We start from the raw sequence: 27,676 nt of genomic DNA, 5'->3' as shown, positions 1-27,676 counted from the left end.
CTGGCATCCATTTGCTCCCAGTTACATTTCAAAATGGTGTTCTCCAAAATGCTGCTCTTGGGGTGTTTTGTCCTCTGTTAGCTGCAGCTCCTCTTCAAAATGCCACTCTCAGTTCCTCTCCGATTCTTCTGTCTGAGAATTCCTTTATACAACTCCAGTGATCCAGTCAACACCCACCCTGAATGGGTGGGGCAACACCTTCATGGAAACCATCCAATCAATTGTTTCACCCACAGCTGATTGAGTCACATCCAAATGCATTCAAGATCTGTGTTTGTATTTAAAAGGCAGAGCATCCTCTGCCTTCTTGTTCTTCTCTGTGCCTGAGAGAGGCATCTCAATGCAGGTTGGGAACCCAGAGTTTAATCATCTGGGTTTCAGACTTTGCTCTTCTTACTCTCTATTTAACCCTGGAAGAGTCATTTATCTTTTGAGAGTTTTCATTTTTGCCAGGGTACCAATGGGTCTCTGTCCTCTTCTGGGATCCTTCCTCAAAGGATGGCTGGGGCTTCAACCCTCCATCCTTTCTGTTGGCTGGAAAAGATATCAGGATGGCTGGCACTGGGGCAACTATTAAGAACCATGAGGTAAACTTGGTAATGGAGGCCCTGATTCAGGTCTCCTGGGATTATGGACCTTTGGGAAGCAGTATACAGGTAATGTTTAACATTTGTCTGTAGTTTTGAGGCCAGGAAAAAGCCCAAATCAAGGCATCATCATGGTGATGCTTTCCTCCCTAAGACTGGTCACTAGTGAACCTTGGCTCCTCTGTTACATGGCAAGGCATGTGGCAGTGTCTGCTGGTCTCTCTCTTCTCTTCTGGGTTTCACTGATTTCAGCTTTTTTGCTTCCATGGCTTTCTCTCAGATAAAATAGACTTTAAATGCAAGGATGTTATGAGAGACAAAGAAGGCCACTACATAGAAATAAAAGGGACAATTCAACAAGAAGAAATAATCATAAATGTTTATGCACCAATGTTCATGCCACAAAATACATGAACAAACACTGGCAAAATTAAAGGATGCAATGGATGTTTCCACAATAATTGTGGAAGACTTCAACACATCACTCTCTCCTATAGATAGATCAACCAGACAGAAGACCAGTAAGGAAATTGAAATCCTAAACAATCTGATAAATGAATTTGATTTAACAGATATATATAGAACATTACATCCCAAATCACCAGGATACACATTCTTCTCTAGTGATCATGGAACTTTCTCCAGAATAGACCATAGGCTGGGACATAAAACAAGCCTCAATAAATTTAAAAAAAATTGAAATTATTCAAAACACATTCTATGACAATGGAATACAATTAGAAGTCAATAACCATCAGAGACTTAGAAAATTCACAAACACCTGGAGGTTAAACAACACACTCCTAAACAATCAGTGGGTTAAAGAAGAAATAGCAAGAGAAATTGCTAAATACTTAGAAACAAATGAAAATGAGAAAACAACATATCAAAACCTATGGGATGCAACAAAAGCAGTACTGAGGGGGAAGCTTATAGCACTAAACACATACATCATAAAGGAAGAAAGAGCTAAAATCAAAGAACTAATGGAGCAACTGAAGAAGCTAGAAAATGAACAGCAAACTAATCCTAAACCAAGTAGAAGAAAAGAAATAACAAGGATTAAAGCTGAAGTAAATGAAATAGAGAACAAAAAAACAATAGAGAGAATAAATTAAACACCAAGAGTTGGTTCTTTGAGAAGATCAAAAAGATTGACAAGCCCCTAGCTAGACTGACAAAATCAAAAGAGAGAAGACCCATATAAACAAAATAATGAATGAGAAAGGTGACATTACTGTGGATCCTGAAGAAATTAAAAAAATTATAAGAGGATCCTATGAACAACTGTATGCAAACAAATTGGATAATGTAGAGGAAATGGACAATTTCCTGGAAACATATGAACAACGACTGACCAGAGAAGAAATAGAAGACCTCAACCAACCAATCACAAGCAAAGAGATCCAATCAGTCATCAAAAAAACTTCCCACAAATTAATGCCCAGGGCCAGATGACTTCACAGGGGAATTCTACCAAACTTTCCAAAAAGAACTGACACCAATCTTACCTAAACTCTTTCAAAACATTGAAGAAAATGGAACACTACCTAACATATTTCATGAAGCTAAGATCAATCTAATTCCAAAACCAGGCAAAGATGCCACAAAAAAGGAAAACTACAGGCCATTCTCTCTAATGAATATAGATGCAAAAAATTCTCAACAAAATACTTGCAAATCGAATCCAAAGACACATTAAAAAATCATACACCATGACCAAGTGGGGTTCACTCCAGGTATGCAAGGATGGTTCAACATAAGAAAACCAATCAATGTATTACAATACATTAACAAATCAAAAGAGAAAAATCAAATGATCATCTCAATAGATGCTGAAAAAGCATTTGACAACCAACATCCCTTTTTGATAAAAACACTTCAGAAGGTAGAAATTGAAGGAAACTTCCTCAATATGCTAAAAAGCATATATGAAAAACCCACAGCCAGCATAGTACTCAATGTTGAGAGACTGAAAGCCTTCTCTCTAAGATCAGGAATGAGACAAGGATGCCCACTATCACCACTGTTATTGAACATTGTGCTAGAAGTGCTAGCCAGGGCAATCTGGCAAGACAAAGAAATAAAAGGCATCCAAACTGGAAAGGAAGAAGTAAAAACTGTCATAATTTGCAGATGATATGATCTTATATCTGGAAAACCCTGAGAAATTGGTGATACAGCTACTGGAGCTAATAAACAAATTTAGCAAAGTAGCAGGATACGAGAGTAATAAATGTAAGTCAGTAATGTTTCTACATGCTAGAAATGAATGAAGTGAAGAGATACTCAAGAAAAAAATACCATTTTCAATAGCAACTAAAAAAATCAAGTACCTAGGAATAAACTTAACCAAAGATGTAAAAGACCTATACAAAGAAAACTATATAACTCTACTAAAAGAAATAGAAAGGGACATTAAAAGATGGAAAAATATTCCATGTTCATGGATAGGAAGGCTAAATGTCATTAAGATGTCAATTCTACCCAAACTCATCTACAGATTCAATGCAATCCCAATCAAAACTCCAACAACCTACTTTGCAGACTTGGAAAAGCCAGTTATCAAGTTTATTTGGAAAGGGAAGATGCCTTAAATTGCTAAAAACACTCTAAAAAAAAATACAACGAAGTGGTAGAATTCACACTCCCTGAATTTGGAGCTTATCATAAAGCCACAGTAGTCAAAACAGCATGGTACCGGCACAAATATAGATATATTGATCAATGGAATTGAATTGAGAAATCGGAGATAGACCCCCAGATCTATGACTGATCTTTGATAAGGCCCCCAAAGCCACTGAACTGGGACATGACAGTCTTTTCAACAAACGGGGCTGGGAGAGTTGGATATCCATATCCAAAAGAATGAAAGCATACCCCTACCTCACATCCTACACAAAAATTAACTCAAAGTGGATCAAAGACCTCAATATAAAAGACAATACCATAAAACTCCGACAAGATACTGTAGAGAGACATCTACAAGACCTTGTATTAGGAGGTCATTTCCTAGACCTTACACCCAAAGCACAAGCAACAAAAGAAAAAATAGATAAATGGGAACTCCTCAAGCTTAGAAGTTTCTGTACCTCAAAGGAATTTGTCAAAAATGTGAAGAGGCAGCCAACTCAATGGGAAAAATTTTTTGGAAACCACGTATTTGACAAAAGACCAATATCTTGCATATATAAAGAAATCTTCCAACTCAATGACAATATCACAGACAGCCCAATTATAAAATGGGCAAAAGATATGAAGAGACAGTTCTCTGAAAGGGAAATACAAATGGCCAAGAAACACATGAAAAAATGTTCAGCTTCACTAGCTATTAGAGAGATGCAAATTAAGACCGCAACGAGATACCGTCTCACATTAATTAGAATGGTTGCCATTAAACAAATAGGGAACTACAAATGCTAGAGAGGATGTGGAGAAATTGGAACTCTTATTCATTGTGGGAGGGACTGTATAATGGTTCAGCCACTCTGGAAGTCAGTCTGGCAGTTCCTTAGAAAACTAGATATAGAGTTACCCTTTGATCCAGCAATTGCAATTCTCGTTATATACCCAGAATATCTGAAAGCAGTGATGTGAAGAGATACCTGCACACCAACGTTCATAGCAGCATTATTCACAATTGCCAAGAGATGGAAACAACCCAAATGTCCTTCAACAGATGAGTGGATAAAAAAAATGTGGTACATATAGGCAATGAAATACATGCAGCAGTAAGAAGGAACAATGTCGTGAAATATATGACAACATGGATGAACCTTGAAGACATAATGCTGAGCGAAATAAGCCAGGCACAAAAACAGAAATATTATATACTACCACTAATGTGAACATTGCTGGAGGAGAATGCAGGGGTATTGGGCTTCCCCACCTCAATGGTTGCTAATGTGCTCACAGACATTGGGGGCTGGTGGTTTGATGGGCTGAGCCCTCAATCACAGGACTTGCCCTTGGGAAGACTGTTACTGCAAAGGAGAGGCTAGGCCTGCTTATAACTGTGTCTAAGTGTCTCCTCCCGAATGCCTCTTTGTTGCTCAGATGTGGCCCTCTCTCTCTAGCTAAGCCAACTTGGCAGGTGAAATCACTGCTCTCCCCTCTATGTGGGATCAGACACCCAGGGGAGTTAATCTCCCTGGCAACATGGAATATGACTCCCGGGGAGGAATCTAGATTTGGCATCATGGGATGGAGAACATCTTCTTGACCAAAAGGGGAATGTGAAAGGAAATGAAATAAGCTTCAGTGGCTGAGTGATTCCAAAAGGAGCCAAGAGGTCACTCTGGTGGGCACTCTTACACACAATACAGATAACACTTTTTAGGTTCTAATGAATTGAAATAGCTAGCAGTAAGTACCAGAAACTATCAAATTACAACTCAGAACTCTTGAATCTTGAAGACAATTTATAACAACGTAGCTTATGAGGGGTGACAATGTGATTGGAAAAGCCATGTGGATCACACTCCCTTTTGTCCAGTGTATGAATGGATGAGTAGAAAAATGGAGGCAAAAAGAAAAAAAAAAGAAAAAAAAACACCCAGTGTTCTTTTTTACTTTAATTGTTCTTTTTTGCTTTAATTTTTATTATTATTACTTTTGTGTGTGTAGTAATGAAAATGTCAAAAATTAATTTTGGTGATGGATGTATAACTATATAATGGTACTGTGAACAATTGATTGTATGCTTTGTACGACTGCATGGCATGTGAATATATCTCAATAAAATTGAATTATTAAAAAAATAAAAATAACATTAGGTTGTTTGTCTTTTTGTTATTGAGTTGTAGGAGTTCTTCAAATATTCTGGATATTAAATCCTTATCAGATGCTTAGTTCCCAAATATTTTCTCCAATTGAGTGGGTTGCCTTTTCACTTTCCTGACAAAGTCCTTTGAAGCACAAAAGTTTTTAAATTTGAGGGGGCCCCATTTATCTATCTTTTCTTTCATTCCTTATTCTTTGTTTTTTTTTTAAATTCATATTTATTGAGATATATTCTCATACAATGCAGTCATACAAAACAAAGCATACATTCAATTGTTTACTGTATCATTATATAGTTGTGCATTCATCACCAAAATTAATTTTTGACATTTTCATTACCACACACACACAAATAAAAAGAATAAAAATTAAAGTGAAAAAGAACAATTAAAGTAAAAAAAGAACACTGGGTGCCTTTTTTTTTCTTCCCCCATTTTTCTATTCATCCATCCATAAATGGGACAAAAGGGAGTATGGTCCATATGGCTTTCCCAATCACATTGTCACTCCTCATAAGCTACATTTTTATACAATCATCTTCAAGATTCATGGGTTCTGGGTTGTAGTTAGACACTTTCAGGTATTTACTGCTAGCTACTCCAATTCACTAAAACCTAAAAAGGGTTGTCTATATTGTGCATAAGAGTGCCCACCAGAGTGACCTCTTGGCTCCTTTTGGAATCTCTCTGCCATTGAAGCTTATTTCATCTCCTTTCACATCCCCCTTTTGGTCAAGAAGATGTTCTCCATCCCACGATGCCAGATCTAGATTCCTCCCCAGGAGTCATATTCCACGTTGCCAGGAGGATTCACTCCCCTGGCTGTCAGATACCATGTAGTGGGGAGGGCAGTGATTTCACCTGCCAAGTTGGCTTAGCTAGAGAGAGAGGGCCACATCTGAGCCACAAAGAGGCATTCAGGAGGAGGCTCTTAGGCACAGTTATAGGGAGGCCTAGCCTCTCTTTTGCAGCAACAGTCTTCCCAAGGGCAAGTCCTGTGGTAGAGGGCTCAGCCCATCAAACCACCAGTACTCTGTGTCTGTGAACACATTAGCAACCATCAAGGTAAGGGAGCCCAATACCCCTGCATTCTCCACCAGCTCCTCAAGGGGGCTCTGCATATTTTTTTTCATTTTTCTTTTAATTAACTTTTGTTTTAAATCAACTATATCAAAAAATTTTTTTAAAAACATACAATAAAAAGAAAACATTTCAAACAAACCATAACAAGGAAGTCCTACATATTCCTACTCTACCCCAAGAAAATAACCTAATATAGCAACATTTCTGTGAACTTGGACCTACGATACCCATCAGAAATTAACAGACCATAGTCATTCCTGGGCTTTCCCAGAACATTGAATTTACCCACGATAGCTTATCTGTTCTTATTGGGTTATCGTTCCCCCTTCATTAATTGCTCTCTATTGTTAGTTCCCCTACATTCTACATATAAACCATTTATTTTAGGAGTGTTTTGTTTAACTTCCTGGTGTTTGTGAATTTTCTGAGTCTCTGATGGTTATTGACTTCTAATTGTATTCCATTGTGGTCAGAGAATGTGCTTTGAATAGTTTCAATTTTCTTAAATTTATTGAGGCTTGTTTTATGTCCCAGCATATGGTCTATTCTGGAGAAAGTTCCATGATCACTAGAGAAGAATGTGTATCCTGGTGATTTGGGATGTAATGTTCTATATATGTCTGTTAAATCCAATTCGTTTATCCAATTGCTTAGGTATTCATTTTCCTTATTGGTCTTCTGTCTGGTTGATCTATCTATAGGAGAGAGTGATGTGTTGAAGTCTCCCACAATTATTGTGGAAACATCCATTGCTTCCTTTAGTTTTGCCAGTGTTTGTCTCATGTATTTTGTGGCACCAGGATTGGGTGCATAAACATTTGTGATTGTTATTTCTTCTTGTTGAATATTCCCTTTTATTAATATGTAGTGGCCTTCTTTGTCTCTCATAACAACCTTGCATTTAAAGTCTATTTTATCTGAGATTGGTATTGCTACTCCTGCTTTCTTTTGGCTATAGCTTGCATGAAATATTTTTTCATCCTTTCACTTTCAATTTCTTTGTGTCCCTGTGTCTAAGATGAGTCTCTTGTATGCAACACATTGATGGTTCATATTTTTTGATCCATTCTGCCAATCTATATCTTTTAATTGGCGAGTTTAATCCATTTACATTCTACGTTATTACTGTGAAGGCATTTCTTGAATTAGCCATCTTATCCTTTGGTTTATGTTTGTCAGATATATTTTTTCCCTCTCTCTCTTATTGTCTTTTAATGAACCAATATTGAATCTCTTTAGTACTGAACCTTTCTCCATATCTCTCTCTCCTTTCTTTGTTTCTCTGTCGGTAGGGCTCCCTTTAGCATCTGAGATAGGGCAGGTCTTTTATTAGCAAAATCTCTCAGCGTTTGTTTGTGAAGAATTTAAGCTCTCCCTCAAATTTGAAGGAGAGTTTTGCTGGATAAAGTATTCTTGGTTGGAAATTTTTCTCTCACAGAATTTTAAATATGTCATGTCACTGCCTTCTTGCCTCCATGGGGGCCGCTGAGTAGTCACCACTTAGTCTTATGTTGTTTCCTTTGTATGTGGTGAATTGCTTTTCTCTTGCTGCTTTCAGAACTTACTCCTTCTCTTCAGTATTCAACAGTCTGATCAGAATATGTCTTGGAGTGGGTTTATTTGGATTTATTCCATTTGGAGTTAGCTGGCATTTATGCTTCGTGTGTTTATATTGTGTAGAAGGTTTGGGAAGTTTCCCCCACAATTTCTTTGACTAGTCTTTCTAGACCTTTACCCTTCTCTTCCCCTTCTGGGACACCAATGAGTATTATATTTGGACATTTTATATTATCTATCATATCCCTGAGGTCCATTTTGATTTTTTCAAAATTTTTCCCCATTCTTTCTTTTGTTCTTTCATTTTCCATCCTGTGGCCCTCAAGGTTGCTGATTCATTGTTCACCTTCCTCTAGTCTTGTACTGTGAGTATCCAGAATCTTTTTAATTTGGTCAACAGTTTCTTTTATTTCCATATGATCATCTATTTTTTTTATTTACTCTTGCAATTTCTTCTTTATGCTCTTCTAGGGTTTTCTTCATGTCCTTTATATCCTGTGCCATGATCTTCTTCATGTCCTTTATATCCTGTGCCATGCTCTCATTGTTTGTCTTAGTTCTTTGGTTAATTGCTCCAAGTACTGTGCTTCCTCTGATCTTTTGATTTAGGTGTTTGGGTTTGGGTTATCCATATTGTCTGTTTTTTTCATATGCTTTAAAGTTTTTCTGTTGTTTTTGGCCTCTTGCCATTTGCTTTACTTGATAGGGTTCTTTTAGGATATGTAGGATTATTCAAAGCCTAATCTCTAATTTGTTAGATCTACAGCTTGGTGGCATACACTTTCTCTAACTAAGCAGCAGATGGCGTCCGTGAGTCACCTATTCCCCTCAAGTCAGTCCTCCCCAACTTTGTCTTTTTTGTGTGTGGGGTCTGATTCTTGTGGGGTCCAATTGGGTGTGTCTTTTGTGCTGTCCACCCTGAATGTGGGGCATGTGTTTGAGCAGTTAGGGAGGGAGGGCAGCTTTAATAATCAAACCTCCCAGGTGTTCCTGGAGATTTAAGGCTGTTGCAAGAGTCTAAACCTTCAGTTCAGTCTTGACACAGATTGTCTCTGCTGCTGACCCACGTCCTTGGTATTGGTATATGGTCCCTGGGATTTCCAAGTGGGTCCCTCTTCCAAGCTGTGCCCTTCTAGGGCCTCTGCTGAGGGAAGGTTGTGCTATGTCACAAGTGTGTGCCATCCCTCAAGGGAAGTTCTGGGCCACTGGGCTGTGTAGGTGTATTCCCAGCCTGCTGTAAAGATGGCTGTATGGGGCATGTTAATTTCCCCCTTTTCACACAGCTCCACCTTCCCAGCTCTGGGAAAATTAGCTGTGGGTGCACAAAAGGCTACTGTCCACACCCAATATTGTGGTGTGTGTGCGTGATGTTGGAAACACTTCCTGTCACACTGGGTTTTTTTTTGGTGAGGTTCTGGGCTGTGGTGCCAGTGCCAGGCAGGAGCATTCCAACCTGCCGGGAAGATGGCTGCAAGGGGTATGGTTATTTTCCCCTTTTGGCTCACCTCTGCCTTCCATGCTCCTAAATAATTAGCAACAGGTATGCAAAAGGCTATCTTCGACCCCAGATATTGAGGCATTTGCAGAAACCATTCCTGTTGTGCTTCACTATGCGGTTCTCACTGCCGTACCTGCAGCCACTTTTGGGATTTTTAAAAATGAACCAGTCTGCCTCCAAATGCCAACCCACAGTTTCCCCACACCGCAGCATGGCTGCTGGATATTCAGCAGGCTTACTCACTCATTTCAGAATGCAGACTCCTGGTTTCACCAAGCGCACGGTCCCTGTGGATTTAGCAGAACTTGTCCAGCTGGTGCATCACTGGAACTGGTGTTCTGGGTCACTTTCTGGTTTTTATCTAGTATTTTTCACAGAGGTGGTTTTTTTTGCCCTTTCTCTCCTAGCCACCATCTTAGGTTCTCCTCAGTTTTAAAGTCTAAGAAACCACTGCCTACCCCAAGATCTTGAAGGTGTGTTTCTACGTACTCTTTTAGCAGTTTTATTGTCCTGTTTCTTATATTTAGGTCTTCGAACATCTTGAATTAATTTTTGTATAAGGTATGAGATAAGGGTCCTCTTTCATTCTTTTGTAGATGGATATCTAGCTCTCCAGCACCATTTGTGGAAGAGACTATTCTGTCCCAGTTGATTAGGCTTTGCAGTCTTGACAAATATCAATTGGCCATAAATGTGATGCTCTATTTCTGAACTCTCAATTTGATTCCATTGTTCATCATATCTATCTTTATGCCAGTACCATGCTGTTTTGGCCACTGTAGCTTTGCAATATTCTTTAAAGCCAAGAAGTGTGAGTCCTCAAACTTTTTTCTTCTTTTTCAAAATGTTTTTTACTTATTTGGGGCCCCTTACCATTCCAAATAATTTGGAAATAGGCTTTTCCATTTTTGCAAAGTACACTGAAATTTTCAGTGGGATTGCATTGAATCTGTAAATCAATTTGAGTAAAATTGACATCTTCAGGCTATTTAGTCTTCAATACATGAACATGGAATATCCTTCCATTTATTTAGATCTTCTTTGATTTCTTTTAGCATTGTTTTGCAGATTTCTTTGTACAAGTCCTTTATATCCTTGGATAAATTTATTCCTAGATATTTTATTCTCTTAGTTGCTGTTATAAATGGAATTTTTTTCTTGATTTTCCCCCCTCAAATTCATTACTAGCATATAGATACACTACTGACTTGAGTGTTGATCTTGTATCCTGCCACATTGCTGTACTAATTTGTTAGCTCTAGTAGCTTTATTGTAGCTTTTTCAGGACTTTCTATATAGGGGATCATATTATCTGCAAATAGTGAAAGTTTCACTTCTTCATTTCTAATATGAATGCCTTTTATTCCTTTTTCTTGTCTAACTGCTCCAGCTAGAACTTCTAGCACAATTAGTAACAGTGGTGACAGTGGGCATCATTGTCTTGTTTCAGATCTTAGAAGGAAATCTCTCAGCCTTTCACCAGTAAGTACAATGTTAACTGTGGATTTTTCATATATGCCCTTTATCATGTTGAGGAAGTTTCCTCCTATTCCTATCCATCAAAGGGTTTTATCAAGAAAGGATGTGGGATTTTGATAAATGCCCTTTCTGCATCAACCAAGATGATCCTGTAGTTTGTTCCCTTCATTTTGTTAATGTGTTGTTTTACATTATTTGGTTTTCTTATGTTGAACAATCCTTGCATACCTCAGCTAAAACCCACTTGATCGTGGTGTATAATTCTTTTATGTGCTGTTGGATTTGATTTGCAAGTATTTTGTTAAGATTTTCTGCATCTACATTCATTAGAGATGTTGGTCTGCAATTTTATTTTCTAGTAGTAGCCTTATCAGGTTTTGCTATCACAGTGTTGCTGACCTCATAGAGTGAGTATGCAGTGTTCTCTCCTCTTCAATTTTTTGAAAGAATTTGAATAGGATTGATATTAATTCTTCTTGGGAAGATTTGTAGAATTCACTTGTGAAGCCATTTGCTCCTGGGCTTTTTTTTGTTGGGAGTTTTCTTTTTTTAAAAACACAATTTTATTGAGATATATTCACATACCAGAAAATAAGCCAAAGTGTAAAATCAGTGGTTCATGGTATCATCATATAGTTGTGCATTCATCTCCACAGTCAATTTTTGAACATTTTCATTACTCCAAAAAAAAAAAGATAAAAATCGGAATCAAAATCAAAATAAAAAATAATACCTGTGCCAGTTAGAATGTATTATGTCCCACCAAATGCCATTATCTTTGATGTAATCTTGTGTGGGAAGATCTATCAGTGTTAATAGATTGTAATTCTTTGTTTCCATGGAGATGTGCCCCACCCAACTGTGGGTGATGACTCTGATTGGATAATTTCCATGGAGGTATTACCCCACCCATGCAGGGTGGGTCTAAATTAAATCACTGGAGCCATATAAATGAGCTGACAAATATAAGGAACTCAGTGCAGCTGAGAGTGACATTTTGAAGAGGAGCTACACCCAAAAGGGACAATTTGAAGAACACACTGGAGCTTCAGCTTACAGAGACATTTTGGAGACAGCCTTTGAAAGCCAACTTTTGCTCCAAAGAAGCTAAGAGAGTACGAACACCCCAAGAGCAACTAAGAGTCACATTTTTGAGGAGATGAAGCCTAGAGAGGAACATCCTGGGAGAAAGCCATTAAAAAACCAGAACTTGGAGTAGATGCCAGCCATGTCCCTTCCCAGCTAACAGAGGTTTTCTGGACGCCACTGGCCATCCTCCAGTGAAGGTACCCAATTGTTGATGCATTACCTTGGACACTTTGTGGCCTTAAGACTGTAACTGTGTAGCAAATAACCCCCCCTTATAAAATCCAATCCATTTCTGGTGTTTTGCATTCTGGCAGCATTAGCAAACTAGAACAGATTTTGGTGCCAAGAGTGGGGTGCTGGTGCTGCTGAGTTTGCAAATACCAAACATGTTGGAATGGCTCTTTAAATGGATAAGGGGAAGATTCTGGAAGAATTGTGAAAAGCTTGACAGAAAAGGCCTAAACTGCTTTGAAGAGACTGTTTGTGGAAATATGGACTCTAAAGATACTTCTGATGAGGCTTGAGCGAAATGATGAATGTGTTGTTGCAAACTGGAGGGAAGGTGATCCTTGTTTTAAAGTGGCAGAGAATTTGGCAATATTGTGCCCTGGTGTTGGATGGAAGGCAGAATTTGAAAGCGACAACCTGGAATATTTAGCAGATGAGATCTCCAAGCAAAATATAAGAGAAGTAGCCTGGCTTCTCCTTGTAGCTTATAGTAAAATGCAACAGGACAGAGATAAACTTAGAATTGAGCTGCTGGGTTCAAAGAAACCAGAAGCTGATGGCTTGGAAAATTATGGGCTTCCAGGGGGTGGAATCCCAGAAGCTACAGCTCAACATGAGGATTTAACCAAACCTGGAATCCGACCACCATTTCAGTACAAGCCAAGATTGGAGATGGAGTTAAACTGAAAGGATTTTTGGAAAGTCCTACTGTCTGATGGCTTTGACCCCTGTGTGCTTCATGCAAAGCTAACAGAATTTTTGTGAGATCTTTATAGATGGAGCTGTTGCTGGTCTGGACTGGAGGAGATAGACAAGGAACAAACTGAAGGAAAAATTTCTTCAAAGACAGACTCATGGAGGTTGAGGTCTGGAGTCAAGAGTTCTTGGGCTGGGAGAGCAGAGGAGCCCACATGAATGGAAGGGGTGAGTTTGCCCTGGAGGTTGAGGGTGGGCCTTCTGCCTTGATGCTCCAGAAGAGTTTTGCCAACCCAGGCCCCAAAGAGAGTGGAGCACATTCCCAGGGAATTGGGGTGAGCCTGGCTGCCACACCACTGTTCTGAAGGGATTGAGCATGTGCCCTGGAATTGGAAGGGAATCTGGATGCCGCCCTGATGTTTGAGTAGGGTGGGGTGGAGAAGGTGGTCTCCCCAGTGTGTGGATATGTTGGAGAACTCATCCCAGCATTTAGAGAGGAAAGGGCTGCCACAAAGGCCCTTAGGAAGGGTTAGACTCCCACTCTTTTAAGCCCCAAGGATGCAACGTCATTCTGTTAATGACTCTCGGACTTTGAAATCTAATGAAGTTTGTCCTGCGGGTTTTAGGAACTGTTTTGGTCCTGTTAACCCTGTTTTCCTTACTGTTTCTCCTTATGGCAATGAAAATGTTTATCCTATGAATGTCCCCCTTTTGTATATTGGAAGCACATAACTTGTTCTCAGTTCACAGATCCACAGCTAAAGGAGAATTATGCCTTAGGACCGACCATGCCTATAATTTATTTTGATGGCATCTTATTGTTACTGAAATGGTTTAAGTTTCTGTGATATTCTTGTGGGATGAATGTATTTTGTATTTGGAAAGATAATGTCATTTTGGGGTCCAGGGGGTGGAATGTGCCAGTTTGAATCTATTATGTCCCCCCAAATGCCATTATCTTTGATGTAATTTTATGTGGGCAGACCTATCAGTGTTAATTAGATTGTAATTCTTTGAGTGCTTCCATGGAGATGCGCCCCACCCAACTGTCAGTGATGACTCTGATTGGATAGTTTCCATGGAGGTGTTACCCCACCCATTCAGGGTGTGTCTAAATTAAATCATTGGAGCCATATAAATGAGCTGACAAACATAAGGAACTCAGTGCAGCTAAGGGTGACATTTTGAAGAGGAGCTACAGCCAAAAGGGAAAATTTGAAGAACACACTGGAGCTTCGCTTACAGAGACATTTTGGAGACAGCCTTTGAAAGCCAACTTTTGCTCTGGGGAAGCTAAGAGAGGACAAACACCCCAAGAGCAACTAAGAGTGACATTTTTGAGGAGCTGAAGCCTAGAGACGAATGTCCTGGGAGAAAGCCATTTTGAAATCAGAGCTTGGAGCCGACGCTGACCACGTGCCTTCCCAGCTAACAGAGGTTTTCTGGACGCCACTGGCCATCCTCCAATGAAGGTACCTAATTGTTGATCATTACCTTGGACACTTTGTGGCCTTAAGACTGTAACTGTGTAGCAAATAACCCCCCCTTATAAAAGCCAATCCTTTTCTGGTGTTTTGCATTCTGGCAGCATTAGCAAACTAGAACACCACCCAAAACATCCCTTACCCCTTATACCCTCTCCATTATTTATTTATTTATTGTTTTTATTTTTTTACTCATCTCTCCATACACTGGATAAAGGGAGTGTCAGTTGCAAGGTTTTCACAATGACACAGTCACACCATAAAAGCTATACAGTTATACAATCATCTTCAAGAATCAAGGCTATGGGATTATAGTTCAACAGTTTCAGGTATTTCCTTCTAGTTATTCTAATACACTAAAAACTATAATGGGATATCTATATAATGCATAAGAATAACCTCCAGAATGACCCATTGACTCCATTTGAAATCTCTCAGCCACTGAAACTTCATTTTATTTTATTTCTCTTCCCCCTTTGGGTCCAGAAGGTTTTTTCAATCCCATGATGCTGGGTCCAGGCTCATCTGTGGGAGTCATGTCCCATGTTGCCAGGGAGATTTACACTCCTGGGAGTCATGTCCCATGCAGGGGTGGGCAGTGAGTTTACCTGCTGGGTTCGCTTAGAGAGAGACGCCACATCTGAGCAAAAAAAGATATTCTCTGTGGGTGACTCTTAGGCATAATTAATTACAAGTAGGCTTACCCTTTCCTTTGCAGGTATAATTTTCATATGGGCAAGCCCCAAGATCAAGGGCTTGGCCTATTAAATTGGTAGTCCCCAATGCTTGTGAGAATATCAGGAGTTACCCAGAAGGGGAAGTTTAATATTTCCACATTTTCCCCCAGTCCCTCAAGGGGTCTTTGGAAATACTTTTTTTTGTTTGCCCAAATTACTCTGGGATGTATGGGGGCATCACACTAACCTGTACAAATCAACAAGATTTCACTCCCTATTTAAGGTTCCATATAACTTTGGTGTTCAAACAGACTGATAATACAAGTTAAATTAGAAAGCGTGCTACAGAAAATATAAATTTTGCATCAAATAAACACATCTTCCTCTGGTCTCAAACAGAAGTTGAGGTTATAAAACACAGTCAATATTGTCCTTTAACCTTTAGTCTGATTTCCCTTGTTGTGCCGGTTTGAATGTATTGTGTCCCCCAAATGCCATTATCATTGTGGTCTTGTGGGACAGACGTTTTGGTGCTGGTTAGATTTGCTTGGAATGTGCCCCACCCAGCTGTGGGTGGTGACTTGGGTGGGATACTCCTATGGAGGTGTGACCCCACCCATTCAGGGTGGGCCTTGATCAGTGGAGCCATATAAAACATGCTGACTCAAAGAGACCGAACGGAGTGCAGCTGTGAGTGACGTTTTGAAGAGGTGCAAGCTTGCTAGAGAGGAACGTCCTGGGAGAAAGCCATTTTGAAACCAGAACTTAGGAGCAGATGCCAGCCACGTGCCTTCCCAGCTAACAGAAGTTTTCCGGACGCCATTGGCCATCCTCCAGTGAAGGTACCCGATTACTGATGTGTTACCTTGGACACTTTATTTCACTCCCTATTTAAGGTTCCATATAACTTTGGTGTTCAAATAGACTGATAATACAAGTTAAATTAGAAAGCGTGCTACAGAAAATATAAATTTTGCATCAAATAAACACCTCTTCCTCTGGTCTCAAACAGAAGTTGAGGTTATAAAACACAGTCAATATTGTCCTTTAACCTTTAGTCTGATTTCCCTTGTCCTAACCAGATCAGCTTTATTCATATCTCTAACTGAAGTCTGATCTCTTTTTCAGTTTTTTTTTTTTTTTTTTAATAGTTGCTGTATGGGTAAATCTGACTTTCATATATGCTGAACTCTGGCTGTGAGTCTCAGGTGTCACACAAATACCCAAAGTTCCAGAAAACAACCACGTTATATACAAAGAGCTCAGCACCTCAGAATTTAGAAATAACTGTAACAACTCAGAAATAGATGTGACTGCTCTAAGAGCTTACAATTAGTGAGGCATTATAATATTTGTATTTTCATTTCTGGCTTATTTCACTCAACATACTGTCCTGAAGGTTCAGTCACCTAGTTGCATGCTTCACAGTAGATGTTCTATCTCTTGAGGGGAGTGGTGTATTGGTCTCCAACTATTATTGTAGAGGTTCCTATTTCTCCCTTCAGTTTTGCCAGTGTTTGCCTCATGTATTGGAACACTGTGGTTAGGTTCATAAATATTTATGATTGTTATTTCTTCTTGGTGGATTGGCCCTTTTATTAATATATAGTATTAATATACATAGTATATTTTGTAATTAATATAATTATATATAATATATATTATATGCAATATTTAATTATATATAATATATAGTGATTGATGTATATAACACATAGTAATGCATACTATATAATATATAGCTGTGTCATAAAAGCTTTTGACTTAAAGTCTATTTTGTCTGATGTTAATATAGCTATTCCAGATCTTTTTTGGTTAACATTTGCATGGAAAAATCTTTATCCATCCTTTCACTTTCAACCTTTTCATGCATTTCAGTCTAAGGGGAGTCTCTTCTAAACAACATACAGTTGGATCACGCTTTTTTATCCATTCTGCCAAACTGCATCTTTTGATTGCGGAGTTTAATCCATTAACATTCACTTTTATTACTGTAAAGGCATTATCTACTTCAGCCATCATGTCCTTTGTTTTTTATATTTCATAACTTTTTGTCTCTCTCTTCCTTTATTGCAACCTCTCTTTTGTATGGTTAATCTTTTGTGATGTGTCTGACTGATCCCTTTCTCATTTCTGTTTCTGTATAAATATTTTTAATTCATTCTTTGTGGTTACTCTGGGGTTTGTATTACACAACCTACATCTATAATATACTAATTTGAAAAGATACCAACTTGGCTGTAATAGTGTACATGTTCTCTGTACCCATATCTCTCTCTTTCCCCTTTTTATGTTGTTTTTGTCCCACTTTATCTCTTTATTCTTTGCATGTTCATTCTCAAGAAATATGCCTTTTTCTTGTTCAATGGCATTCTTACTCTTATAGGAATTAATGCATAGAGTTGTATATTGAGGAAACAGTACTATATATATTGCAATTTTATTTCAGTCATGCAAACAAAATTAGCATGTAGGAAATTTAAATGAAATTATGATAAAAATAGCAAAGAAATACTACTGGGTTATGCATTTGTTGTTTTAGCTACCCTTACTGAAGATCTTCCTTTCCTCAGTCTACTCCAAGCCAGCTGTTCTGGTTTCCTAAAATTGTCATTATGCAAAATACTAAGAATGGATTGGCTTTTATAATGGGTATTTATTAAGTTACAAATTTACAGTTCTAAGGCCATAAAAATGTCCAAACTAAGGCATCAACAAGAGGATACATTCACTGAAGAAAGGCTGATGGCATCCAGGACACTTTGGTCAGCTGGGAAGGCACATGGCTGGCGTCTGCTTTGCCTTTGCTCCCAGGTTCTGGTTTCAAAATGGCTTTCTCCAAAATGTCTCTTGGCTTCTGTCTCTCTTAGCTTCTCTCATTCAGTTCCTGTGTGTCCTTGTTTTTTCTCCAAGAGCATTTCTCTCTAAGCATCTGGGGTCCTCTCTTAGCTTCTCCAGGGCAAACTCTAGGCTTCATCTCTTAGCTTAGCATCTCCAAACATCTTTCATTCTGCATCTCCAAGCATTTGGATCTGTGTCATCCCATGAGCTCTCTTAAGGACGCCAGTAAACTAATCAAGACCTACCTTGAATAGACAGGGTCGCATGTCCATGGAAACAACCTACTCAAAAAGATCCCATCCACAATAGGTCTGCCTCGACGATTGAATTTAAGAATATGGCTTTTTCTAGAGTACATAATAGATTCAAACCAGCACACCACTCTTTTTTGTCTTTCCCTTTCAACCTGCAGAACTCCCTTTATAATTCTTGTAGGGCAACTTTTTTGTTGACAAACTATCAGCTTCTATTTGTGAACATTTTAAACTCTCCCTCATTTTCTTTTTCTGAAACAGCTTTTTATTCAACAGCAAAGCAGAATCACAACACAATTTTGAAACATTTATGTTAGGTCACAAAAGGGATGCAAAATGTTTGCAGTATGACTATTATATAGCTAAAGTCACTTATTGAATTTTACTTGCACCAATACAAACCTAAGATTATTATTCCATGATTAAGTGGCCCAAATCTAAAACCACAAGCTATATTAGTGGGTCTATCTTTCTATTCTAACTAGCATTTTAATATAACTTCAGCAAAATTCCCTTGCCAGATGGAATCTATAACTGAATTTTTAAAAACTCTTTAGTAAAAGGATGCCCAAAACTCTACAAATCAAGTTGTTGGATTAGATAAAATTCAAAAACCAGTGAGATAAAATACTGAGAAAAATGATCAATTATTACATATGTAAAACCCTCCCATTTTATTCATGCTTCTGATACTAATATATTCTTAAGGGTTTTTGCAAACTTGATCTTCTGGGCACCATAAATAAACCTTAAGAGACCAAAATCTTTGTTCTCTTCCAGATCTGGCTTAAAGTTAGTCAGACTTAATCCATTTTCATGTATATTCCCCAAAAGACCTAATCTATGTCAGGGATTATGCAAATATGGAGTGAAAACATTTGGCATTGGTTACTGTTTATTGAGTACTTTTTCCATTCTATTTCTATGTTACCCAAGGTTTTCTATTTTAAACACACACGCGCGCACGCACACACACACACACACACACACAACCAGAGCTCATCTTTTCAGATACTAAGTGGTCATTTTGTGCAGAAGGAAGTTTTGAACAAATCTTCCCAATTTTGAAAATTCAGTTTCAAAGAAAAATCATTTTTATAGCCTCCATTTTCAATTTATTAAAGAGGAACTAACAGTCCTATCTTGTTACTAAATATAACAAATGACAGGTCCTAATTGAGAAACTATCTTATTTTTGGTTAAGTTCAACAATGAGTTCAGGTTATTTTAATAAATTATTAATTATTAAAATTACTTTTACAAATGTGGAACCAACTGTTTTTCCTTAAGGGAAGAGACATAGGAAGGAAGAGGCAAATGGAATAGAGGCACAAGATGATGGGCAGGGTACATAAAGCTGTGTATTCAGTACATGATTTTGGTCACTTTTTACAACACGGTAGTTACTTTCTTGTATTGTCTTTATGAAGCCTATAATAAAAGACAGTGCTAAACTTATAAACCAAAGCAAATTTCATAAAACACTCATTTTCAGGTTTTCATAAATATATGCAATTCTAATTATAAAGTCTCTAAAATCAATACATTTACACATTTTCATAGACTAAGATAATATACAACCCTATAGAAGTCTCCAGTTATTCTTTTAGAGCTTTTAATTTTGCCTAGACCTGCCATTATCTTCAAAATATTCAACGAAGCCATAAACAAAGGTACTGTAACTTTTGGAATCTATTCAAATTTTAAAGAAAAAAATCAGCAGGAATTCCATAAAACAGAATAGATATCAATCCCTTTCTTTTGCTTTTTGTGTCAGTTGTTTGAAAAACACTAGAAGCTGACATGAGGTTTTCTATATATTGTCCAAGAACTTTTCTGATTTTATCTTCAGATTTTCACCCTTAACTGCATCTACTCTTGCTGTGAGGTCCTTAAGAGTGTGTTGGAGTTCCAACACTCGATTAATAAGTCGTGTTTTTCCCTCCAGTTCCACCTGATTTTCATCATCAACAGCATCCATGTCGGCATTCATCATTTTGGTTAAAAAACTTTTGGGCCTCAGATACAAAATCCTTGAGAAATGGTCTGCTACTTAAGACACCAGGAGATTGGAGGGGATTCAGGAAAAGATGCTTGAGGTTGGGGAGCTTGGACCTCTCCCTCATTTTCTGAAGGACAGTTTTGCCAGCTAAAGAATTTTGGGCTGGCATTTTTTCTGTTTCAATACCTTAAATATATCATACCACTGACTTCTCACTTCCATGGTTTCTGATGAAAAATTGACAGTCTTATTGAGGATCCCTTGCATTTGACAAATCACTTTTCTATTGCTGCTTCAAAATTCTCTCTTTATTTTGACATTTTTATTATTAAGTGTCTTGGAATAGGTTTATTAGGATTTATTCTGTTTGGAATATATTGTGCTTCTTGGATATGTATATTTATGTCTTTCATAAGAGTTGGGAAATGTTCAGCCATCATTTCATCAAATATTCTTTCTCACTCCTTTCCCTTCTTTTCTCCTGCTAGGACACCCATGCTGTATATGTTTGTGTGCTTCATGCTATCACTGAAATCCCTGAGACACTGCTAAATTTTTTCTATTCTTTTCTCTATTTGTTCTTCTGACAGTATATGATTGTCCTGTCTTCTAGTTTGCTCTTTCTTCTGCCTGTTCAAATCTGTTGTTTGTCTATAGTGTATTTTTATCTATACTATTGTACCTTTCATCCCCTAATTTCTAAGTTTCTTTTTGTACTTAACAAATTCTTCATGTTCATGCATTGTCTTAATATCCTTTATCTATGTCTCAGTTTGCTAATGCTGCCATTATGCAAAATACCAGAAATGGATAGGCTTTTATAAAGAGGATTTATTAGGTTACAAATTTACAGTTCTGAGGCCATAAAAGTGTCCAAACTAATGCATAAACAAGAGGGTACTTTCAATGAAGATATGCCAATGGCATCTGGAACACCTCTGTCAGCAGGGAAGGCATGTGGCTGGCATCTGCTGGTCTTTTGCTCCCAGGTTGTGTTTCAGCTCCGATCTCAGCTCCTGTTTGATCTTGCTTCTTTCTCCCAAGGCTTTTCTCTCTAAGCATTCAGGGGTCCTCTCTTAGCTTCTCTGGGGCAACTCTGTACTTCATCTCTTAGCTTAGCATTTCCAAACATCCTTCTGTTCACATCTCCAAGCATCTCTAAGTATCTCTGTTGGCTCCCAAGTGACAGCATCTGTGTTGACTCCTGAGAGTCATTTATAGTACTCTCTTAAGTATGCCAGTGAACCAGTCAAGACCCATTGTGAATAGAAATAATTTCATCAAAGTTATTACCCACAATTGGGAGAGTCACATCTCCATGGAAATACTCAAGAGTTTCCACCCAAGATTGAGTTAAAAGATCATGACTTTTGTGGGGGACATACTATATCCAAACCAGCACAGGCTCTTTATCAATATTTCCCCCCTTCTCCCTGAGTTGATTTAGGAGATTTGTTTGAACATCTTTGATTAGTTGTTCCAACTTCTGGTCTCCTCTGCAGTTTTAATTTGTTCCCGTGACTGAGCCATATCTTCCTGTTTCTTAGTATGGCTTGTAATTTTTGCTGATGTCTAGGCAACTGGTTATCTTCATGAGTTAATTCTGAAGGTCTGTTTCTCCTTCTTGCCTTGGACTTATTGTTGATTGGGTTTGTGTTATGGCTCTTTTTTCATGCTTGGTCCAACTTATTCTATACCTTTAAAGTAGCCTGTATTTAACTGTTCAGATTTTCTGAGCTTTTCATCTGATTCCTGTCCTGGATATGCAGTGCAATTTTTGAGATTGCACTTTTTGTGCAATTGTTTCACCTACAGGAGAAAGCTTCCTTTCTTATGTTCCTTCTCCCACAAATCTTGATCTCTTCTGTTTGTTTTGGGGCAGAATTTTCTCCCCAGTTCCTATGATTTTTTTTTCTTAAATTCTCTCCTTCACTCACTGTCCATTTTTCTTTACACTTTTCAGTTTTGGGACCTGTCCTATTTTACAACAGTTTAGTTTAACCCACTCCTGCTTCTTTTAATTCTATGAGGATTTTCTTCCTCTGGTTTCTTCCCTGTTAGGGTATCTACTCCAGTGAGCCAGATGGGGTCATTTCAAAATGGTGGGTCACTTTAGAAGTGTCTATTTTGCATTTAGAGCATCCAGCCAACTGACACTGGGTTGAGTGAGGGCACAACAGTTCTTGCCAGCTATTCTATCATGCTCCCTCTTTTTTTACCCCTTGGGGGCCCTTTGGTATGCTTAGAGGTTTGTGATCTGCCCTGAGTCTCTGTGGATTTAGGTCCCTGTGCCTGGATATGTTCTCACTGCTGTGCATGGCTCTATAGTTTCTGTCTGCAGTGGGAGGAATCTGGGCCATGCTGTCTTTGTGTCACTCCCAAGCTGCATGGGGCTGAGAGAGAGGGGAATGGTAACAGATCAGTGGATCAGGGCAGAATTTTCTTACCTGCTATTTTACTTTTTCATCCATTAAGCATTTGTGAAGTCCTTCTCCAGTCTCTACTGTCCTCCAGAGTTCTAAGCAAGGGGGATGTGTCCTTGTATCTGCTAAATTTCTGGGGAGTCTTTTTCAGGGGATATCTTACCTCATCATGTTGATGACATCACTCCAAAGCTATTATTTTTCATACATAAATATTTCTAGCTTTATAAAAATTCAATTTTCAATCCATTCAAGTTAATTCACCCCCAAATTTGTTTTTTCCCATCATTAAGACAAGCATCCACCTTTCTTCTAGGAGTTTCTATGTATTCTGGGAGTGGGGAGGATCACTTTAAAAATCCCAATTAATGGGAGGGTAAATGGCTGATACTAGTAGCAAAGTGTTAGTTTCTTTAAAATTGACATACTGGAACTGAGTCATTCTTAAGATTTTGAACAAAAACACAATAGTGTTTATATATAAAATAGGGAGCAAGACAGAGTAAACACAAACAGTTTAGCTCTGTTCCAGAATGGAACTTGCTTAGTATCCTTAAGTTAAAGGTAAAATGTTTACTTCATCAAAAACTGAGGGTAAGGGTCCTGCTTTAATCAAGATGTTGGACTGAGATACTTCAAAGCTCCAAAAACAGTAAAAGAACTGCAGTAACAGGGTAAGTACCAAATTAAAAAAAAAAAAAAAAAGCATACTTAAAAGCAGTAGGAAGAGAAGTGGAGGGAGACATTTTGGAGAGAAGCTAAGATATGTAATCTAGACTTTGCCTCCAGGAGAAGCTAAGAGCCAACACAGACCCAGACACTTGGAGACAATGGGAGATGAAGACAGAAGGACATTTGGAGATCCTAAGCTAAGAGATGAAGCCTAGAGTTTCCCCCAGAGAAGCTAAAAGAGGACTCCCAGATGCTTAGAGAGAAATGCCCTGGGAAAACAAGCAATTATGCACAGAAGCTGAGAAAGAGAAACTAAGACAGACAGAAGCTCAGAGACATTTTGGAGAAAGCCATTTTGAAACCAGAACCCGGGAGCAAAGGAACAGCAAATGTCAGCCATGTGCCTTTCCAGGTAACAGAGGTGTTCTGGACACCATCAGCCTTTCTTCAGTGATGCCTTACTGTGGACACCTTTATGGCCCTAGAACTGTAAATTTGAAACCTAATAAATCCCCTTTTTTTTAAAAAAAAAAAGCAGTAGGATTCCCTGGCATTCTGGCTGGTCCCTCCCCCAACCCTCACCAGCTTGTCAGGGAGCCAGCCCCTACTTTCCCTGTACAAATCTCTAGTCCTGGTTTTGGAGGAAGCAGAGTAACCCTCATTCACATACTGGCAGCATGTATGTCTAGCCCAATCCTCTGGCGGTGGCCTAAGTGACTTGCAGTCCCAGAATTTGTCCTGTGTGTAGAAGGCAGCTCACAGAACTCTTCTACAGAACACTATGGGAGAACAGTTGAGTGGTTGCCTGGGCAAGGGGTCATTGGCTATAGGAAATAAACTGCAGTGTCTGCCATCTTGTGAAAACAGTTTCTTAGGGAAGAGGGGACAATCAGAACCGTGTAACTGAGGAATTCCTATGGTCACATCCTCATGCCTGGGACAACACATCTGTGCAAAAAGGATCAGGGAGAGCCCAAGAGCTATTCTCTAAACTCACTGTATGGATATGCTCAGAAAGAGAACACTCCCCACAGGCCTATTTCAAAGATTGGGAAAGGTATTTTCTTTCTTCTTTCTTTCTTTTTTCTTTTGGTTAGCTTAAGGAAAAGAAGCCTCACAATCTAATTTCCAGCAACAACCCATCACTAAAATACTTAAATGCCCAGATTTCAACAAAAGGTAACAACACATACAAGGAAACGGTGGAATGGATCAGGCAAAGGAGAAAACTAAAGCATAGGAACTATCAATGAGGAAGTCCAAACCTGGGACACACTGGACAAAGACTTTTAAAGATGGCCCTAAATATGCATAATAAGCTAAAGGAAAAAATAGACAAAGAACTAAAGGGAAAAAATAGACAAAGAACTAAAGAAATCAGGAAAAACATAAATGAACTCAGAGAATATCAATAGAGAAATGAAAATTAAGAAAAGTCACCATACAGTGCTGAAGAACCAGTAACAGAAAGTAAAAATTCCCTAATGGAGTTCAACAACAGGAGGTAGCAGAAGAATCAGTGAACTTGAAGATAAGAGAATTGAAATCATCCAATTGAGAGAAAAGAAAGAATGGCAAAAATAGGACAAACCCAAATAGACCCATTAGCAGCTAAAGCTGCTAAAATGCCACATACCAGAAATGGACTGACTTTTAACAATGCAGATTTATTAGTTTACAAATTTGCAGTTCTAAGGCCATGAAAATGTCCCAATTAAGGCATCAATAGGATGATACATTCTCTGAAGAAAGGCTGCTGGTATCCAGGTTCCTCTGTCAGGTAGCAAGGCACATGGCCAGCATCTGCTGGTCCTTTGTCCTTGGGTTTCATTGCTTTCAAGTTCTGGCTTCAGTTGCTCTTTCAGTTTCTGTGGGTCCTTGCTTGTTTCCCCAGGGATATTCTCTCTAAACTCTCTAGGTGTTTCTCTCTGAGCTCTCTCGGCATTTTCTGGGTCCTTTATCCTCCCATATCTGTAAAGGAGTAAGACCAACCTTGAATGGGCTGGGTCACATCTCAATTGAAGTAACCTCACAAAAGGTCCCACCCATAATGGGTGCACCACTTGCATTGGATTAAAAGAACATGGCCTTTTCTGGGGGTACATAACAGCTCCAAACCAGCACACCATGGCATGTATACTCAAACTGTAGAATGCCAAAGATAAAGCAAGAATTCTGAAAGCCACAAAGAGAAGCAGCATGTCACATACAATGGAGCCTCAATAAATTAGCGCCAATTTCTCATTGGAATCCATGGAGGCAAGGAGGCAGTGGGAGGACATATTTAAAGTGCTAAAAGCAAAAACTGCTAACCAAGAATTCTATATCCAGCAAAACTATGTTTCAAAAATGAGAGAGAGATTAACATGGTAATGTAAGACATCTCCCTGGAGAAGTCTTTCCTCAGAATCAACTATTAAAAGGGAAAATCCCACTTGCTTAGGACTCTGGAGGACAATAGAGACTGGATATCTCCACAAATGCTGAATTGAAGAAAAAGAACAATAATCTCCAACATCAGGTAGGAAATTTCTGTCCTGAACCTGTCAGTTTTGATCCCTCCTTCTCACTCAGTCCTGTGCAACTTGGAATTCATGCAGAGGTGGCACAGCCCAGGTCCCTCCATCCAGGGGTGCAGACTTTAGGACCAAGCACAGCAGGGAGTTAGAACCCCACACTTATCCAGGCACAGGGACCCAAGTCCTCAGACACCCAGGGCAGAACACAAGCTGCAAAGTCATGCTGCAAATAAGAATCCCAAAGGGGTGTGTGTGTTGGGAGAGGGTGGGGGGAGATCATGGCAGAACTGTTGGCAAGAGTTGGCAAGCACTCAATCCAGTGTTTCTGATGCAGGTGGTTCAAGTTTCATTCCTAGACAAACACCAATTTAATCTCTAGGTAAGTTAAATATTCACTCACTTCAGCCATTTAGTTTTATAAGAGTTAAAACATATGGCCCCTTCTAGGAGGGTCTTGCTATTTATTCGTAAAGTAAATTATTATTTGGTCTCCATTCTTGTTGTCTACCCTCTAAACAAAGGTTGACTTACTTTCTGCAGTGCCTTGCGTATGCAAAGTGTGAACCATCAATTCTATCTAGAACACAGGTTTGCCCATGAATTTGATGCTGAACCATCTTTTTTCCCCACTGGAACTAAGGCCCAACCCCCACAACACCAAGCTCTTCTTGGGTTCTGCCCACGTAAATTTCCCTACCAAAAATTGCACCTCTCTTTCCTTCTATTATACCACTGTACTTGTGTTGACAGTTCCTTTTCTCTTTCTTCACTCACTGTCCTTTAGTCTTTCACTGTGGCAGAAACTGCTCGAGTGTAAGCATAAGTGGTGTGAGCCACTTCCAGGTTTGTCCATCCAATTACCCCATCAGAGGGGGCCTTCCCAGACCATGATATATAAAAGAGCTCCTTCCAGCCACCCTGTTGATCCTCTATCTCCTCTGCTTTACTTCCTCACACTTACCACCTGAAGTATTGTCTGTTTCTTCCTATTAGAATGTAAGTTCCACTTTGTTTTGCTCACTGTTATATCCCACAGTGCATAGAATAGTGTCTAGAACAGTGACCTAGGAAGCTGAGAGTAAACTCTAGGTGATCTTGTACCAAGCAGTCTTCTGCTGAGAAGGAGCTGAGGAGGGTATAGGGCAGGGGGCTAAAAAGAATTAAGGTTTGAAGATCCTTTGGAGAATGGGAGAGGTAGGCAGAAGGGATTCAAGAAAAGCTGACTGGGCAGGGTTCAGATCCCAGCTAAGTCTGGAGCCCATGAATGTGCACTGCTTGATAATCTACAGCAGTTCTCATAGACTGAACAGAAGAGAAGAGAGGGAAAAATGGTTGTTTTGATGCCTCAATGGGCACTATTGCCTGTGAGGCAAAGATCAGACGCCTTATCATTTAGGCCCTTCACAGTAAGTCCAGATTTACCTTACCTATTTACTCCCCAGCTACACCAAGTTTCTTTTCCTTCCTTAAACTTTTTGTATCTCGGCTTTGTAAGACCTGTGTCCTCTGCACTGACAACTTTCCCCTAACTTTTGTTTGTCCTTTAATACTCAGCTGAAATTCTGTATTTTGAAAAAGTCCCCAATTTCTTCAGTATGTCTTTGGAATATGGACCTAGGTTCAAGACACAGCTGTCATTTACTGTGTGATCTTTGAGCAAGGATTGAATATATATATTTTAATGGTTACCATTGTTTTATTGTTAGATTGACAATATTTGAGTTCAAGGACCTGAAATATTCCAATATTAAATTTTTTTCCTTTTTTAAATTCAATTTTATTGAGATATATTGACACACCATGCAG

General features: G+C 38.9%; 1 pseudogene; it reads right to left on the bottom strand.

Annotated features, from left to right (window-relative positions):
• Window positions 1-19,957: 19,957 nt before the first annotated feature.
• Window positions 19,958-20,292, bottom strand: LOC119506077 (annotated as a pseudogene).
• Between the last annotated feature and the right edge of the window lie 7,384 nt (window positions 20,293-27,676).

Source organism: Choloepus didactylus, chromosome 11 (assembly GCF_015220235.1).
Source record: "Choloepus didactylus isolate mChoDid1 chromosome 11, mChoDid1.pri, whole genome shotgun sequence".
Taxonomy (NCBI): Eukaryota; Metazoa; Chordata; class Mammalia; order Pilosa; family Megalonychidae; genus Choloepus; species Choloepus didactylus.
This window is presented reverse-complemented; position numbering and strand designations above follow the sequence as displayed.